General features: G+C 46.2%; 1 pseudogene; it reads left to right on the forward strand.

Annotated features, from left to right (window-relative positions):
* LOC147990840 (uncharacterized) overlaps positions 1-20,115 on the forward strand; it is a 111,963-nt pseudogene that overhangs the window by 41,944 nt on the left and 49,904 nt on the right.

The raw sequence follows: 20,115 nt of genomic DNA on the forward strand, positions 1-20,115 counted from the left end.
AACCTTGGAAGTTCTCGCGGAAGGCGTCTTCCAAGTCTTCCCAGCTGCCAATGGAGTTCTCTGGGAGGCTGTTTAGCCAATGCTGCGCTGGTCCCTTTAGTTTTAGTGGGAGGTATTTGATGGCGTGAAGATCATCACCACGGGCCATATGAATATGGAGATGGAAATCCTCAATCCATACCGTGGGGTCTGTTGTCCCATCATATGATTCGATGTTCACTGGTTTAAACCCGTCTGGGAATTTGTGTTCCATTACTTCATCAGTGAAGCAGAGGGGGTGTGCGGTGCCTCTATATCGGGCCATGTAGCGACGTAGCTCGGATGGAGTTCGTCTGCGGTTTTCGGCCCGGGCATGATTATGCTTGTCACGTCCGGCTAGATGGCCATCATTGCGTGTCGGGGCACGCCCCCGCGTTCCGTAGATCGATCTGGTCTGTCCAGGTCCTGCCGTAGGTCATATGTACATCCCCGAGCTGTTTTATCTCTTCCTTTACGGCGAGGTAGGATGGGCTGGTGTTCGGCTTGAGATGCCACTTTGTCCCGGCCATGTGGTGGTCGATCAGCCGCATTACGCACTCATGGTATGGGCTCAAGTGCCTCATCATCAAATTGAGGTAGCAATTTGCGCTTTGGGTAACTTTTGGTTGGGCGCTCGAGGCCAGATTCCTCGGCGGCTAGGAAATTAGTCCATCTATGGTTTAGCATATCTTGATCAGCTTGAAGCTGCTACTACTTTTTTAAGCCTCCTTGTAGTGGCTATTAGCCAGCGCTTAAAGCACTCCTGCTCGAGAGGTTCCTCAGGCACGATAATGTAGCGACCCGACTCGGTAAGAGTCGAAGTCTCTGTGCTTACCGTGCTAGTCCCTGGATCGACTTGCTAGCACACACAATACTCGATGAAATAATAGAAATAACACACATCTCTTTATTACATCGATAGTCCAGGAGCAATACATTTATTACAAAATAGGGCATAAAGCCAATAAGCAAATACTGCGGAAGCAAAGAAGTAAATGAGTCCAACTCCACGAGCAAGGTTGAGTGTAGAACATCGACCTATCGCACCTTAATCCTCGTCGGATATATCTGCAACGTGATAAGTTGCAGCCAAATGGGTCAGTACATTGAATGTACTGGTAAGTCACATCATAGTGTAATGAACCTACTTTTACATGTAGTTTGGCTGGTGGAAAGCTCTAAGTTTAGTTTTTTTTGCATAAAGCTAGTTTTTCCCTATTAGAAAAGATTGTTATTCTACTACTACACATTTGCATAGGATGAGTTGGCAAATCCAACTCCATCCGTCCCCAAGTTTCATTTAAAACCCAACTGTTTAATTAAAGGTGAGGAGATCTCCTAACATTTCCACTACTAGATGCTCAAGTTGTCCGTAACCGGGGACACGACTAATCGATTAGGTTGAAAACTCTGCAGAGGTTGTGCACTTTTCCCCACAAGACTCGACCACCTCCATGATCGGAAGATCGAGACATAGTCTTTTGAAAATGTTCCCCCTTAACCCACAGATAGGCCGGTACACCTACGTCATTCTACATCTGCTAGCCCATCCCGGAAGGGGTCACACTAACTACTCGACTAAGCCAGAGCCCATATTGGCTTGTGGCTGCACACGTAAGCTTCTAGACATGAGAATACGATTGATCTCTTTGAGCCTGAGCGGACGGTCCACTAGTGGTGCACCACCATGGATTTCCCATGCGTGCCCCACTGTACTTCGCCGCCATTCCAACAAGTTTCCGCCCAGGTAGTTCATTAATTATCTTAGGTCCTATTTACTACATTGTCACTCATACTTTACAATGTTCACTCCCCAATCCACGTCTACTTAGGAAGCAACATAATGTAAAACGATGGCGACAATGTTATAAGGTTCAGACCTACCTCAATGAACTACTGGGTGAAAAGCATAGTCATGCAGCATCAATTCCTACCATGCAGTCCTATCGCAAAGAACTAAGTGCCTAATAAAAACATAGGTAATGAAACATGATCAAGATGCAACTTGCCTTGGTACTGCTGGTTGAATTCTAAAGACTGATAATATTCTGCTTCGCACTCCAGGCAATCTATCGCAAAGAAGATAAACAAACATAAGCAACATTCCAGAGACCAAAAGAACATGCATAGCAAAAAGTCTCGGAAAAACCAAATGAACATACAACACACTAAGCTACTACAGAAATATACTAAGTGCAAAACAACATAGTCCTATGGTTCAAGGAGCGATGTGAAGTATAGTGCATACTATGCATACTAGTAAAATATTGAAGGGCAGAATCTAGTGTGTGAAAATTATTGTGACAAAGGTTCAGGTGATAGGGCTTTGCTACAGTGACAGCATGCAAAAGGAATCAACTTAATCGGAGCTACAGTTTGGGAGATATGGCTATTTGAAGTTTGAATTTGAATCTGAATAAATTCAAATTTGAATCTAACAAAAGTTTTCAAAAACTATGCTACTGGATAGATCTAGACAATACGAAGAATTTGCCGCTGGTTTCATCGAATTTGGATCTACGGTTAAGAAGTTATGGTTAATCTAAGATCAGGGACTAATCTGCTATTTACAGGGACTAAATGGTGAAGAAAAACTACTGCCAACAGGTCCCTGGCCACGTGGCGGCTCCTGGTTGGCCGAGCAGCGTCCGCTGCGGAGGCTATACGGCGAATGGCCGCTAAATAAGAAAAAAACAATGGCGGTGGCTAATTAAAGAAAACCGACGCTCGGTTTAAATAAACCGCACGGTCTAAGGGAACCGCGGTTAACCGCGTACCTCTTCGCAAAAATAAAAAAACCGAACCTAATCTAATCTGGGCCGTCGGGGATCGATCTAACGGGCGGGAGTGGGGCGGCGGCTTACAGTGGGTGGTGGTGGTGGCCGACGACGACGAAGACGGCGGCGCGGCGTTGGTGATGGAGGGGACGGTGGCTACGGCGGTCCTCGGCGTCGGGGAAGAAGACGGGGAGGTGCGGCATGGCTTGGGCGTCGCGAAGGTGGTGTCGGCGTGTGTCAGCGACGTCCGGACGGGGCGGGGCGAAGACGGCGGCCTTCGGAACTCCGGCGTCGACGGTGCGGCGGCTCCGACGGTACCTAGGGGCAAAAAATGTGTCAAAACGATGCGCGTTGTCGCGGGGATCCAATTGAGAAAGGAAGGAGAGCTAGGGGGTGCCACAGACGACGAAATGGATGACGGAGTGGCGCGGCTCCGGCGAGATGCGAACGATGACGGCGAGTAGTAGAGGCGGCGTGGGAAGAAGCGAGATGGCGAGGATGGAAGAGGGGGTCCTGGCCTTTATATAGGCGAGGGCAGAGAGCTCGGGAGCTGCGGATAAGCTCTATCCAAGCGCGAGGCGGCTGGTGGTTGCGGCGACGAGGCACGGATGTTTATCCCGCGCCGTGCGGGAGGTTGGGGACGAGCTGACGAGGCGGGGCCTGCCTGGCAGTGGCAGCGGCGGTAGCGAGCGAGAGGGGGCGCGGGCGGTCGACCGGTGCGGAAGGCGTCGGGCGCTGGGCGCTGGCCTTGGGCCAAATGGCCAGCTGGGCTGGCTGGCCTGGCGCGGCTGGCTGAGCGCGCGCGCCCCTGGGCCGAACTCGTTTCGGTCCAGGCGGGTGAGTGCGTGTGTGCGTGTGTTTTTTTAACCTAAGACTAAAGTGTCCCTAAACAATTCAAATGAATTAATAAAAACACCACAATAATTTCTAAAATAACTAAGCAATATTTAGAGCCTAATGAACATTAACTTAAGCACAGAACATTTTGAAAATATTTTCCTAATGCAATTAATGCAATTAATGCACCTTTTGCAAATAAAATAAATACCAATAAACTACAAAACTTCAAATAATATTCAAAATAAAATTTCCCACTCTTTTATATTTTGAGGAAGTCATCTTATCCCCTCTCATTTGTTTTTCTCGGGTGGAAAACTATCATTTGAATATTTCAAAAACTCCAAAATGCAAAGAAATAAGATATGCATTGAATGATTCTATTAACATCCAAATTAATAAAAATTGGGATGTTACAGATAAAATCCTCGTTGCCGAGGCTCACCTCATCCTCGGAGAGCGGAAGATAGTTACTGTCCTCCGAGTCTTCATTTACGACCTGTTCATCAGGGCTGACTCGCCCATCTTCCTGTTCGTCCTGTTCGGACGTTGGCTCAACGGGATCTTCATTGTCCTCGGCATCGTCAAGAGTATTGTTTTCTCCTGTGCTGGTATTACTGTCTTTTCTACGGCGTGACTTACAGCGGCACCGCTATCATCGGTGCTTTGGCTGTATCTCAGGAGGTTTATCCTCGACTGGGTCTTCTTTGTCATCGCCGTTAGCTTCTTTGGGTGTATCCACCATGTACATGTCATACGAAGAGGTGGCCGACCAGCGTCCGGTAAACGACGGGTTTTGGCCTCCTCTTCTCCGGCATCGTCATCCATACCATCAATGTTTTCGGAGTCATAATCGAGCATGTTTGTTAAGTCCTCGACAGTGTCTATAAAGTGGGTGGCGGGTGGGACGTAAAATTCCCTGCTCTCAGCCCCTAGTCTGGGCTGGGCATAGTTCGGATGTTGCTCCTCTGTAATGACAAGGGGTCGCATCAAGTCCAGAGCTTCACTTAAAGGCAAGGTTTGGCCTGAGAGAAGAGAGCCCATGGAGTACGGCCAGAGGAAGACTCCTTGGCCGAACTCACACGATGCTGACTCCGAGGATTCGTAGCCCATGTCCGGAGAAGGGTCCGGCTCCATGAAGGATGCCGGCGACACTACTTCCCCCGGTTCTCCCACAACGGGCTTAGTGGCCGCAGATAGTCTGGCGAGCTCAGGGAGCCTGTCTTCGGACCTGGCCATATGCTCCGGATCTAAGGCCAGAGCGTAGATTGAGGGCGCGAATCCTTAGAAGATCAAGTCTCCTCGGATATCAGTGACATAGTCCAGATTTCCAAAACTAATCTGGTGACCTGGGGTGTAGCTGTCGATCTGCTCTAGATGGCCAAGCGAGTTGGCCCGCAGTGCGAAGCTGCCGAACACAAAGATCTGGCCGGGGAGGAAAACCTCCCCCAGGGCAGCTTTGTTGTAGATGATTGATGGAGCCATCGAACCTTCTGGTGACGATGTAGTGGAACTCTCAATGAAAGCACCAATGTCGGTGTCAAAACCGGTGGATCTCGGGTAGGGGGTCCCGAACTGTGTGTCTAAGGTTGATGGTAACAGGAGGTAGGGGACACGATGTTTTACCCAGGTTCGGGCCCTCTTGATGGAGGTAATACCCTACGTCCTGCTTGATTGATACTGATGAGTATGAGGATTACAAGAGTTGATCTACCACGAGGTCGTAATGGCTAAAACCCTAGAAGTCTAGCATGTATGATTATGATTGCCTCTACGGACTAAACCCTCCGGTTTATATAGACACCGGAGGGGACTAGGGTTGTACAAAGTCGGTTATGGAGAAAGGAATCTTCATATCCGAACGCCAGGCTTTCCATCCACGCCAAGGAGAGTTACATCCGGACACGGGAGAGAGTCTTCTGTCTTGTATCTTCATAGCCCATTAGTCCGGCCCAAGTCACACAGGCCGGACGCCCGAGGACCCCTTAATCCAGGACTCCCTCAATAGCTAGAGAGGCTTCGCGTACCAGCTCTCTACAACTGAAGGCGCAGTACTGTTACTATTAGTCTAACTCTCAAAGGCGACACATACGATCGAATACGAAGAGTTGAAAGCATCCATGACAATCGACATGAAGACCAATATGAAGAGTTGAAAGCGTCCATGACAAGCGACCGAATAGACCTGTACACTGCAATGTCCTTGCTCCTCTTCACTACAAAGAACATACTATACAACTATTATACTCCCTTTTTTCCTAAATACAAATCTTTGTAGAGATTCCACTATGGATCACATACGGGTGTACATAGATACATTTTAGAGTGTAGATTCACTGATTTTTCTTCGTATGTATTCCATGGAGGAATCTCTACAAAGACTTATATTTAGGTATGGAGAGAGTACTTACAAAGGAAGAACAGAAGAGGAGCATGCTAAAGAAGAGCAAGCATATTTTGGATAATAAAATGTTGGTTGGCCACACATGATGAACCAAAGCGCATAAAGAACGCAACTCCCTGCAGTCCCTCGATATGTGGCACATGTTCTTTTCGAAAGTAAAGTAGGAAGATTAACAGACCAATTAAACATTCTCTGTTTTAGTACATGTTAGCATCATATCAGATTTGTATTTGAGAAACTAAGTTTGGAATTATGAGTGGCATGTTGTTTAGCTTGATGGGTTGACGAGCACTGCTTGCAAGTATGTCTCGAAGCACCTGACTTTCGTCATTTGGGTCACTCGACCATTTTAGGCGGTTGGATGAAGATTCTAAGTCTCCTAACCCTTCTTCTTCCTTGCCTCTTATTCTTCCCCTAAAGACCATCGCATGGGTCACTAGCCGAACCACCGGCCCCCGCCCTCCCCTGAACCGCCCACCACCTCTGATCTTCCGCCGCCCTCGGCCATCCCTCTAGTTAAACCTACCCCCACCCGCGTCGAGTTTTGCCTCCGATGAGGCCCCACCATAGCCAGACGACAGCCCCCACAACCACTGCCCCCACTCGAAACCCTAAGATAAATAATGGGGCAACCCTCCGGCGAGACCCTTCCTTCCCTCCGGCGAACTCCGGCGAGCTCTCAAAAATCGATGGACCCAATTTTGAAATTTAGTCTACTGTTATTTTACTAGTGTGGAATATAAAAGGAGAAAACAATAAGCATTGCGAGTATAGTGTTGAGCGTGCCATGGCGGATCTGAAGGTGCAAACCGGACAAAGGCAACTTCACAACCAATGTTTGTTTTCAACTAATGAGTAAGATCCTAAGTGATGGACAAGAAATCACAGTAAAGCAGTGGCGATTTATTTTCTTGTTGCGATAAATAAGTTGAGCAGATACCAAAGAGTATCGTGATACGTCTCCAATGTATCTATAATTTTTGATTGCTCCATGCTATATTATCTACTATTTTGGACATTATTGGGCTTTATTATAAACTTTTATATTATTTTTGCGACTAACCTACTAACCGAAGGCCCATCCTAGGATTGCTGTTTTTTTGCCTATTTTAGGGTTTCGAAGAAAAAGAATATCAAACGGAGTCCAAACGGAATGAAACCTTCGGGAACGTGATTTGTGTTGAGACAAGAGAACATAAATGGTTCAATATAACAAGATGGGTGCGATACGCGGCAAACAGGTCTGTAATCAGAAATGTGTGCAAAGAACGATAATAACACAGATGGTTGCTGCTAATAAGACATGTGTGTTGTGCCATGGGATTGCATACAGAACAACAACATTATATACACACTTATAAGGACATGCTTGCATAATCAAATTAAACATCCACTTACATAGGTGGCTACTACAACCATGGCATTTGCACACACCAAAGTAAACTATTAGATGCATAATTACATAGGTGGCTACTGCACACATAACATTTCCACACACCAATAAAGTAAACTATATATTACATGCATGATTAATTAGCATAAACGATAATCAGATCATCATCTACTTCTTGTGACGCTTGCTCTGCTTGTGGCTTGATCCGGGCTCGTTGATTTGGGTAACGAGGAACTTCCTCATGTCAACTATCCGCCTGTGCATCTCGTAGCACGTTTACACTCTCTTGGCCGCGAACCTGAGGTGAGGTTCATCCAGTTCCCGCATCCAGGCCCTGTGCCAGGATAGGGGACTTGTTCTCTGGGCATCCTGCTTCATCTTTTCGTAGTAGGGGTCGATGATGGCCGAGGCGAGTTCGACCAGGGTGTCCTTCTTTGTGCTGCCCCAGACCCTGTAGTGGTCGTGGATTTCGACAAGGTTCTTGCAGGCCAAGCCCGTAACACTGAGTGCTTTTACATCATCGGCGGTTTCCACCATGGCAAACTTGTAGTCGGTACTGTTGACAAACCTGTTGAAACGGTCGCAAGGCTGTGTGGCCATGCAGTAGTGGTAGATGAGGACATGATGGCGCACACACAACTAGGTGACGACAACCTTCTGATCAATGCCGGGACGACCAGCGGTGTACTGGAGGTCGATGCCGACCACCTTGTACTTGTCTCGAGCAAGCAACTGCTCAACGCTGTTGATGTAGTCGGCGACCACGGCCGGGTCAATGGTGTACACCACCAAGAGATCCGTCTCCCTCGTGTGGGTCTCCACTCTATGCTCGCCGAACTCCATTGGAGCGCCGCTAGACATCCCCTCTCTATGTGTCATCGTGGGTGTGCTTGTTGTGTTGTGGGGCTCGATCGAAAGGTTGAAGATACTAAGGTTATAATGGCAACGGGAATTAAAGGGGAAGCTGGATGGCCAGGAATATTGGCAGGCCCTAATGGCAGTTCTAATTTGCAGCGTGTAACTTCATCGTGCTGCACATAACTGCATCGCATGGCAACGCGCACGGCGCAACCGCATGCATATGGGGCCCCCGACGAGATCGTGCACACGCCCAACTGCTGGCAGAGCGCGCGCGGAGGGACGCAAGCAGAGCGCTCCACGGTCACCTCAATGGCGAGAAACCATATATATGCATATATCAGCTGAACACGCAAGGAAAAGGTGTCCACAAGCCCAGCGCGCCAACGAACGCGAGAAGAGCGTGCCAATGGACACGAGCAGACCACGCCACGGTGCCTAACGGTGAGCACATCATGCTGCTGTGCCTAACGGCGAGCAGATCTTGCCGAGGGACGCGATCAGAGGCTGGCACAGTGATAGGTGGCAAATAAGACGAACTGTGCGAGCGATGTCGGAGACATCAAGCACGAATCAGATTAGAGTTGCGTGTGCGATACGTGGCATACAGTTGATCCATCCAAGTTGTTTGTGATGGAATAAGCCATGTGTGTTGCCGGCAAACGCTTGCTGGTATATAACCTTAAATTTTACCAAAAAAAGTGTTAATGCATGTTACAAAAATTGTATAGCTGGAAACTATGTTCAAATACGACTCCAACGATATTATCTTTGGCGACATGCATTCGCATTTTATTAGTTAAATCCCACTTATAAACCAGGACGGGGGTATAGTAGGTAATTAAATCACAAAAGTTTTTTAATTAAGCGTATGTGTGCACGGCCTTTCGTCCTCCTCTCGCACGTCTTTTCACCCCGCTGCCGCAGACGGCTTACAGCGCAAGCTTGCGCAGTGCACGGGGGCGTTCTTTTGGCCAAACGGTGCCGCCAATGTATCGCCAATGAGCCTGTTCCCGCGCAACCTCGTAGGTTCCTGCGCAAGCTTCCTGCCCGACTCGGTGAAATCCCCCAAAATCCCAATGCTAGCCGGCCTGCTATATAAACCCTCATGGCTGGCGAGTCCTGCGTCGCATTTTTCCCTCCCTCCCTGTAGCTTATCTCGTGTGCTTCTCCCACAATCACGAATGGCACCGGTCCATCGTCATCGCTCAGCCACTCCGCCGTCATTAGAGGACAGCTCCAGCTGAGAGGCTACACCGCGGTGGTGGCGCAGTCCCCGTCGTAGTGTAGTGCGCGTGGCGTCCCTCTTGGGTGTGCGTGGAACACCCACCACACGCTCCGCCGCCGCTGCCCGTCGGCAGTTGTTGCCGGCCGCCGTTGCCGACACACCACCATTGAAAGCCACGACCATCTCCCGCTCCGCAACCGTAGCCTGAAGGCGGGAGGTGGCCGTCGTGGCCGCCTCCCCACTGCCGGCCACCGTGGCCATCACCTGCTTCGCCACGGCGGCCTAAAGACGGGAGGTGGTGGTCGTGGCCGCCACCCCATCATCAGCCGCCGTGGCCGCAAGCCCACCGTCGACCGCCGGGATCATCACCCGCTCCGCCGTCGCGGCCCGAAGGCGGGAGGCGGAGGATGCTGCTAACGCGACACTACGATCAGAGACCCTTCAACGAAACTATGTGTGATGCAATATTGCAAACGGTGGTGTAAAAAACCGTCAAATAAGGCGCAAAGCGTTTGCGATGGCAGATGCATCAAACACGGTTCAAATTTTAGTTGCGTGTGCGATTCAGGGTATATAGTTCAGTTCAATTAACCGTTTTTGATGAGTAGGAACAAAAGAAACGGGCAGCCAGATGAAGGTGTGTGCGATGTATAGCATACAGTTCACTCGGATGAACTGTTTGTGATTAGGCAACACAAAAGAAACGGTTAGCCAGATCAAGGTGTGTGCGATGTACAGCATACAATTCACTCGGATGAACTGTTTGTGATTAGGCAACTAAAAAGAAACGGTCAGCCAGATCAAGGTGTGTGCGATGTACGACATGCGGTTCACCCAGATGAACTGTTTTCGTTGAGACAAGAGAACATAAACGGTTCAATATAACAAATACCATAAATATTGCAAGGTTCAAATTCAAAGATTACAATGCCCAAATTCAAACATTGCAAGTAGCATCATTTCTGAAAAGGGATCAGCCGCTGACAAGTCAAGTATGGGTTTGACACAATGATTTCCAATTGCTTTGCCATTTGTTCGTCCCATATGAACTTTGGCATTTTTGGAGGAACTTCCATTCAACAGTACCAGTCGGCTCTGCTGATCATGCCATTAATCTTTCCTAATTAAATGCGTGTTCAACCTCAGTACACTCAGCACCTTTGCTCTGGCAAGAAAGAACCTGGCGAGTGTAATCTCTGGTGGGGTCCCTCGGTAGGAGTTCAAAGTAATATTTGAGAGATGTAGATCCAGGCATTCGATGTGATTGTCGTTATAAACATCATCCACCGGTCCTAATATGCACTGCAAAAGAAGAGACCATGTTAGTGCCTACATGCAATGTTGAACACTGCTACACGCCCATTTGGTTTGCAGGATTGGTAAAATGAACCAACGTGCCATCTTCGATCTGGCATGATTAACATGGGCATTTGATTACAATCTAGAAACATGTAGCCTTCTTCACAAGAGGTTGGATTGGATGAAAAATTCCCTAAGAAAACTAGTACAGATGAATCCAAAGGTGAAATTCATATGAACGATTATAGCCATATGAATGAAGCAACCAATATGGGGTGGGGGTGTATGTCCTAAAATCCTCCAAAATTCCTTCAAAAATAGTAGTAAATTGTCATTGTGAACTTGGAAAAAGGTGCAAAAAATTGAACTCCCTTATGGTTAACATTGAACAGGAAAGGAAATATATGCTTAATTACTGAATTCTAGTTGCAAAAAATAGATGGTGATATTGATTTTTAGCTGCAAATTTTGACAAATCGAAGTATCTCTTGGCTTAGCGCCGAAGTCTGGCTTTAATTTGCATACCGTAATCTGAATTGTTTGTGTTGAAGAGATGCACAGATCCTGCGTTGAACAACTTGTATGCTTCCTGGTGAGCCTGCGCACCGGACTATGGTCGCAAGCCTCCCGTTCAGTCAAGCAGCTGTCCACACATCACCTCCTATAGCCATTAAAACCAACACACATGGCGTCATGTGTATGGTTAACTGAACACACACAGTTTGAATTATACAAACGTTTGATATATTAAAGTGGCAGCTATTTTTTTCAAAATGCCTTTGTTGGCTGTCATTATTCGAGTGCGCCTTCTCTCAAAATGGACATGAAAAATACCACAGCATGTTGGGTGCCCTTCCATGATAGCATGCCAAGTTTCATGAATTTCAGACGAGTTTTGGATTTACTATAATCTAGAAACCAGGCATCTCAATGTTTTACCGGCAATCAACAGTGCCCTGGTGTTTGCAATTCATTCCCATTTCTTGCATGCGACCTAAGCATGCACCCAAGGACACATATTTGACTTTTCAACCAATTTATATGCACTGGAGCATGCGCATGTAGTTCAAATTTGAATTATGCACATAAATGCATTGAAAACTCAGTTAATGCAAAAATGTCCAAACGAACCCCAAAAAATCAAAAAAATTCACACAACACTCATGTTGTTCTATGTTGACACGAGAAAAAACTTGAAAGCAATAAGAGGCAATGGATATCGTTTCGTCCCCAAAGGTGGGACGTTCCCTACCGAAAACCATCATGCTTGTTGTGAGAAGCTCCGATTTGTGAGAAGCATATACCCAAACCTGTCCCAAATGGGACAAAATTTGTACCACGACATGTTGATGCCGCTCCATGATAGTATGCCAAGTTTCAAGAATTTTAGATGAGTTTCGGATTTACTAGAATTAAAAAACCAGGCATCTCACTATTTTGCCAGCACTCAACGGTGCCATGGTGTTTGAAATTCATTCCCATTTCTTGCATGGGGCCTAAGCATGCACCCAAGGACAAAGATTTGATTTTTCAACGAATTTATATGCACTAGAGCATGCACATGTAGTTCAAATTTGTATTATGCACATAAATGCATTGAAAACTCAGTTAATGCAAAAAATGTCCAAACGAACCCTGAAAATTCACAAAAATTCACACAACACTCCTGTTGTTCTATATTGACACGAGAAAAAAAAACTTAAAAGCAATAAGAGGCAATGGATATCGTTTTGTCCCCAAAGGTGGGACATTCCCTATCGAAAACCATCATGCTTGTTGTGAGAAGCTCCGGTTTGTGAGAAGCATATACCCAAACCTGCCACAAATGGGACAAAATTTGTACCACGGCATGTTAATGCCGCTCCATGTTAGGATGCCAAGTTTCATGAATTTCAGACGAGTTTCGGATTTACTAGAATTTGAAAACCAGGCATCTCACTATTTTGCTGGCAATCAACGGTGCCATGGTGTTTGAAATTCATTCCCATTTCTTGCATGGGACCTAAGCATGCACCCAAGGACAAAGATTTGATTTTTCAACGAATTTATATGCACTGGCGCATGCGCATGTAGTTCAAATTTGAATAATGCAGATAAATGCATTGAAAACTCAGTTAACGCAAAAAATTGTCCAAATGAACCCCGAAAAATCACAAAAATTCACACAACACTCCTGTTGTTCTATGTTGACACGAGAAAAAAACTTGAAAGCAATAAGAGGCAATGGATATCATTTCATCCCCAAAGGCGGGACATTCCCTACCGAAAATCATCATGCTTGTTGTGAGAAGCTCCGGTTTGTGAGAAGCATATACCCAAACCTGCCCCAAATGGGACAAAATTTGTACCACGACATGTTGATGCCGCTGCATGATAGCATGCCAAGTTTCATGAATTTCAGACAAGTTTTGGATTTACTAGAATTTAAAAACCAAGCATCTCACTATTTTGCCGGCAATCAACGGTGCCATGGTGTTTGAAATCCATTCCCATTTCTTTCCTGGCACCTAAGCATGCACCCAAGGACAAAGATTTGATTTTTCAATGAATTTATATGCACTGGAGCATGCGCATGTAGTTGAAATTTGAATTATGCGCATAAATGCATTGAAAACTCAGTTAATGCATAAAAATGTCCAAACGAACCCTTAATAATTCCAATTCTTTTATGATCACTGCAGATAAAAGGTCTAGCAATTCAAACACCGTCCATGGCCGTTGTGACCCCATTATGTAATTCAAATCAAGACCAAAAATCAAGTAGATCCCACACAGTTTATTATAACCAAGTGTGTGAGATGCATCACAAAATATCATCAGACCGTGTCTGAATAAGGGACCATGTCTGATGACACTTTTGCGCGCCAGTTTTTGGGCTGACGCGATTCCAAATTTTCGGCTTCCGCAAAAATATCTACCTCCCCCCCTCCCCATTACCAAAAGCCACATACCCCCCTTTCTGCCTTCCTTTCCAAGTTGGAACCTTCACTCCTTGCTTGCAGCGCCGCCACCTCCTCGCCGGAGACCCTCTTTCACGCTGCTCGGCCTTGCCTATCCGGGCAGGTAATCCACACCCAACCCCCATCCTCCTCCTCCTTCCACATCCACATGGCCTGACCGCCGGCACGAGCGCGACACCTTCCACCCAAATCACCGACCCCTCCACCAAATAAGCGCCGGCCTAAGCCATGGTGCACATAGTATGGCCAGGACCTCAAGGTGCATTTGGCAGCGGAGAAGCAAATCGCGGTCGCACGCGCGGATGAGGTCGTGATGGCTGCCATTTGTGCCGACCCCCAGATCTTGGAGGAGCACCTCGCCCTTGAGGTCACCGTTGACGCCTCGCGCACCGACGCTGCGACATGGTTGGCTGCTTTAAATGACAGTTCGTGGCGTTTTCTCGAGGCCACCGTCGGTGCCTTTGACGAAGACTACGATGTGTTTTCTCAGCGTGCACATGCTTACCTCATCTCGAGAGCCAGTAGGTTGGTGTCCGGAGCGGCTCAGGCAACTCACCACTACAACGAGGGCACCCACGATGCGAAGGCCTCGCCCTCTTCCATGTCCAAGGAGCCAATCGTCATTGATATCTCCGACAATGAGGAGTAGCTTGTCTTATTAGCTCACTATAAGGACCCATGTTCAGTTTGCTAGCTACTGCCTTTCCTTAACAAATTCTAGTGAATTGTGCTCTCTAGTTTTACCATGCAATCTTCTGCTATAGTGTATATGTTCTATATGTCATGCAATGTGGTGTTCAATTAACTGCTTGGTTCAATTCTGCAAATGTGATGTTCAATTCTTCAGGGTGCAATATTTCCAAGTTGTTAAGCATGCATGGTTTGGTTAACTCTCTGATCTTCTATTAGGAGTATGTTATATTGTGCAATGTGGTGCTCAATTAACGTTTGATTCATTTGTTGTGGTGTTTAGTTAGCTACTTGGTTCAATTCTGCAATGCGATGTTCAATTATTGTGGCTGCATTTTGTTATTGTATACCATGTGAGGAATAAATCGAATTTGGCTGCACTTAATACATGAGAAACATATACAAGTGCTATATTTCCTAGTTCTTAATCATGCTTGGTTTGGATAAATGGGTTTTCCATGTGGCTTGAATTAATCTGATGAATCTACAATGTGCTTATTTATCATCAACATATTTTACTGATAACATGCGAACCCTTACTTAACCTGATGACTAACTACCTTATATATGTTGTAGGGAAACAATGGGAAGCACTGAGGTTTACAAGATGGTACTAACTATTATACCTTGCCTTTTTGTATTCCTTTGCCCCATTTCCAATATAGAGAAGATATTTATGCACAACCTTGTTTTCAGGCTTCACTGATGATTACCTCTCAAACCACCTCTGTGGTCAGGAGGCGAGGAAAGTTTTCATACAACACCCACGATTCAATATTGAAGTGTTCCTGAAGAGGTCGAAGGATGGACGGTCAATCGTCCTCAGGCACTGGCCTAAAGTTGCAAAGACCTTCAACATGAATGAAGGCTCAATATTCGCCTTCCGCTTCAACAGTTTTCCAGATGAGATGCATCTCTCTATGTACCGTCTAAGATGCTAATTTTGAAAGGTTCTAGATGTTGCATGTGAAATTTGCTGCTGGTGCAGTTGTGTAATGGGGTAAATGAGTGGTGAAGCTATATCATGTTGTACTCTGATGTATTTCAATTATGAAATCCTGCTTCCTTAATATGGAAATGGAATATATTATGTGCTTAATATGAATGTCAATTAGATTAGTAAATGGATTATTAGTAATAGGGCAATTAGCCTGCTAATTGCCCAATTAGCTTGCTAATTGGGTTTTCCTATTGCAAACGGTTAATGAGAAACCACCATGGGAGATGTGAAGGAAATATGCCCTAGAGGCAATAATAATGTTATTATTTTATTTCCTTATATCATGATAAATGTTTATTATTCATGCTAGAATTGTATTATCCGGAAACATAATACTTGTGTGAATACATAGACAAACCAAACGTCACTAGTATGCCTCTACTTGACTAGCTCGTTAATCGAAGATGGTTATGTTTCCTAACCATAGACATGTGTTGTCATTTGATTAATGGGATCACATCATTAGGAGAATGATGTGATTGACATGACCCATTCCATTAGCTTAGCACCCGATCGTTTAGTATGTTGCTATTGCTTTCTTCATGACTTATACATGTTCCTATGACTATGAGATTGTGCAACTCCCGTTTGCCGGAGGAACACTTTGTGTGCTACCAAACGTCACAACGTAACTGGGTGATTATAAAGGAGCTCTATAGGTGTCTCCAAAGGTACATGTTGGGTTGGCGTATTTCGAGATTAGGATTTGTCACTCCGATTGTCGGAGAGGTATCTCTGGGCCCTCTCGGTAATGCACATCACATAAGCCTTGCAAGCATTACAACTAATGAGTTAGTTGCAAGATGATGTATTACGAAACGAGTAAAGAGACTTGCCGGTAATGAGATTGAACTAGGTATTGAGATACCGATGATCGAATCTCGGGCAAGTAACATACCGATGACAAAGGGAACAACGTATGTTGTTATGCGGTCTGACCGATAAAGATCTTCGTAGAATATGTGGGAGCCAATATGAGCATCCAGGTTCCGCTATTGGTTATTGACCGGAGACGTGTCTCGGTCATGTCTACATTGTTGTCGAACCCGTAGGGTCCGCACGCTTAAGGTTTTGATGACAGTTATATTATGAGTTTATGCATTTTGATGTACCGAAGTTTGTTCGGAGTCCCGGATGTGATCACGGACATGACGAAGAGTCTCGAAATGGTCGAGACATAAAGATTTATATATTGGAAGCATATATTTGGATATCGGAAGTGTTCCGGGTGAAATCGGGATTTTACCGGAGTACCGGGAGGTTACCGGACCCCCCGGGAGGTATATGGGCCTTAGTGGGCTTTAGTGGAAGAGAGGAGAGGTGGCCAGGGCTGGGCCGTGCGCCCCTCCCCCCTAGTCCGAATAGGACAAGGAGAGGGGGGCGGCGCCCCCCTTCCTTCTCTCTCTCCTCTTTCCCCCTCCCGAATCCTATTCCAACTAGGAAAGGGGGGAATCCTACTCCCGGTGGGAGTAGGACTCCTCCTGGCGCGCCCTCCTCCTGGCCGGCCGCACCTCCCCCTGCTCCTTTATATACGGGGGCAGGGGGCACCCCTAGACACACAAGTTGATCCACGTGATCATATTCTTAGCCATGTGCGGTTCCCCCTTCCACCATAATGCTCGATAATATTGTAGCGGTGCTTAGGCGAAGCCCTGCGACGGTAGTACATCAAGATCGTCACCACACCGTCGTGCTGACGGAACTCTTCCCCGACACTTTGCTGGATCGGAGTCCGGGGATCGTCATCGAGCTGAACGTGTGCTAGAACTCGGAGGTGCCGTAGTTTCGGTGCTTGATCGGTCGGGGCGTGAAGACGTACGACTACATCAACCGCGTTGTGCTAACGCTTCCGCTGTCGGTCTACAAGGGTACGTAGATCACACTCTCCCCTCTCGTTGCTATGCATCACCATGATCTTGCGTGTGCGTAGGAATTTTTTTGAAATTACTACGTTCCCAAACAAGATGACCTCAGGCAACGCACACAGTTTCTAGGAATAAACCGTGTTGGATCAATGAACAATCACACACGACATTCTCTTCAAAACTGTTTGCGTTACGCCACCTTGCGCAAACGTTTTCCTTGGAGCGACTGTGTGTGATGTACATACGAACGGAAACGTTTAGCGGGGACTGACTGTGTGGGATGTACTTGCGACCGGTAACAATTTCGCCATATAATTATATTTTTTTAGCTATACTGTACGTATTTCCGTACTTGCGCGCTCGTCGGTCGCACACGACCTCATTTTGCCTAACGTGTGTGCCAGGAGGGCATATCCCTGATGGTTTCTGGATCGTGTGGGAAGGACCCCCCCTATCGCCCACACTCACTTGGCGACGGTTCCAGATGCCGTCGCGTAAAGGGGTTTTAAACCATTTGTTTAGGACCGACGCGCACCAGTGTTGCGCGCTACATTGAGTTCCTGCAGGAGGAGGAGGAGCGCCCCGTCGAGCATGCAAAGAGCCTTATCACCGCCATGACGGCAGCACACGCTCACGCAGAGGCGAGGAATCAAGAGATCTATGAGCAGTCCGGCCGCTTTGAGAGGGATCGTCTGGAGCGGCTGTGGGCGTTCGAGCTGGTGAGCGTCGCTGAACGTGCAGCAATGGCAGGCACCGTATTACATTTGTCCAGCTCATCGATAGGCTCCTCCTCCTCTGCCTCTTACTGAGCGTGCTCGGCAAAGGAGAGGCTACCGGAAGTAGCACAAAGCCCCTCCGTAGTAGTAGTAGTAGTAGTAGTAGTAGTAGTATTTAGGGGCTATTTTGTTCAGTTCATCTGACTATAGATGTGTGGTGGAACTGTACAACGTACTTAAAATTAGCTAGTATATATAATTGAACTAGCTATTTCAGTACGTGGTTGGCAAAAATTGGGGAAAAGTTTGGTCGGTTCAGCTGTCAAGTTGAACTGTTTGTATAAATTTAGAATGCCTGCTTAATCTATGAATGAAATCTATGCTTAATTACAGAATTTTAGTTGCAAACATTAGAAAGTGCTAGTGATTTTTAGCTGCATATTTTGACAAACCAAAGTGTTACAAGGATTGACAAATGGCAATGTTACTAGATCAACAAATGTCAATCTTTCTAGTTTGACAAATGGCAACATACCCAATATGACAGATGCAAATCTTACCAAATTGTTTATACGTGGTTGCACATGGGTCATCCAAAACAACTGTTTGTGTTAAAGGATGCACAAATCCTGCGCTGCGAATTTTCCCTTGACTTAAGGGGGAAGACCATAGCTCTCACTTTGCATACGGGTGTTCTATCTAAAACGTTTGCGATCAAGAGCTGCGGAAATCCTGCTCGGCACATTTTCTCTTGGCTTCCTGGTGAAGCTGTCGGTTTGCATACGGGTGTTCTAACTAAAATGTTTGCGATCAAGAGCTGGACAAATCCTGCGTGGCGTATAGCTCGCACGCTTCCCGGTGAGCCTGCAAGGCATACAGCTCGCATGCTCCCTGGTGAGCCTCTTCAATGAAGTACAGCTCGCACACCTCCTGCTTAGTCAAGCACTCAAGCACCTTTCCGCACGGCACCTCCTAGCCATTAAAAGATTGAGGCGTGGCGTCACGCAAATGGTTAACAGAACGCACACAATTTATACCACTGGAGCATGTCCATGTAGTTCAAATTTGAATTATGCACATAAAATGCCTAGAAACCCCCGTTAATGTATAAAAATGTCCAAACGAACCCCGAAAAATTCCAAAATAAAACAAAACACTCCTGTTCTATGTTGACACTAGAAATTTTTTGAAAGCAATAAGAGGCAACGGATATCGTTTCGTCCCCAAAGGTGGCACATTCCCTACCGAAATCACCACGCTTGTTGTGAGAAGCTCTGGTTCGTGAGACGCTTATACCGAAACCTGCCCCAAATGGGACAAATTTTCTACCACGGCATGTTAATGCCACTCCATGATAGCATGCCAAGTTTCATGAATTTCAGACAAGTTTTGGATTTACTAGAATTTAAAAAGAAGGTATCTCAATGTTTGCGACCGAGTGACAGTGGCAGGGTGTTTGAAATTCATTCTTATTTCTTGCATGGGACCTAAGGATGGAACCAAGGACACATATTTGATTTTTCAACCAGTTTATATGCACTGAAGCATGTGCATGTAGTTCAAATTTAAATTATGCACCTGAAATGCCTACAAAACAAAGTTAACGTATAAAAATGTCCAAACGAACCCAAAAAATTCCAAAATTAAACACAACACTCCTGTTATTCTATGTTGACACTACAAAAAATTTGAAAGCAATAAGAGGCGGCGGCTATCATTTCGTCCACAAAGGTGGCACGTTCCCTACAGAAACCATCACGCTTGTTGTGAAAACTCTAGTTTGTGAGATGCTTATACCCAAACCTGCCCCAAATGGGACAAATTTTTTACCACGACATGTTGATGCTGCTCCATGATAACATGCCAAGTTTCATGAATTTCAGACGAGTTTTGGATTTACTATTATTTAAATACCATGTATCTCAATGTTTGCGGCCGAGTGACGGGGGCAGGGTGTTTGAAATTCATCCTCATTTCTTGCATGGGACCCAAGCATGGAACCAAGGACACATATTTGATTTTTCAACCACTTTATAAGCACTGGAGCATGTGCATGTAGTTCAAATTTAA

This window comes from Triticum urartu, chromosome 1A (genome assembly GCF_056163025.1).
Source record: "Triticum urartu cultivar PI428250 chromosome 1A, HENAU_Tu73, whole genome shotgun sequence".
Lineage (NCBI taxonomy): Eukaryota > Viridiplantae > Streptophyta > Magnoliopsida > Poales > Poaceae > Triticum > Triticum urartu.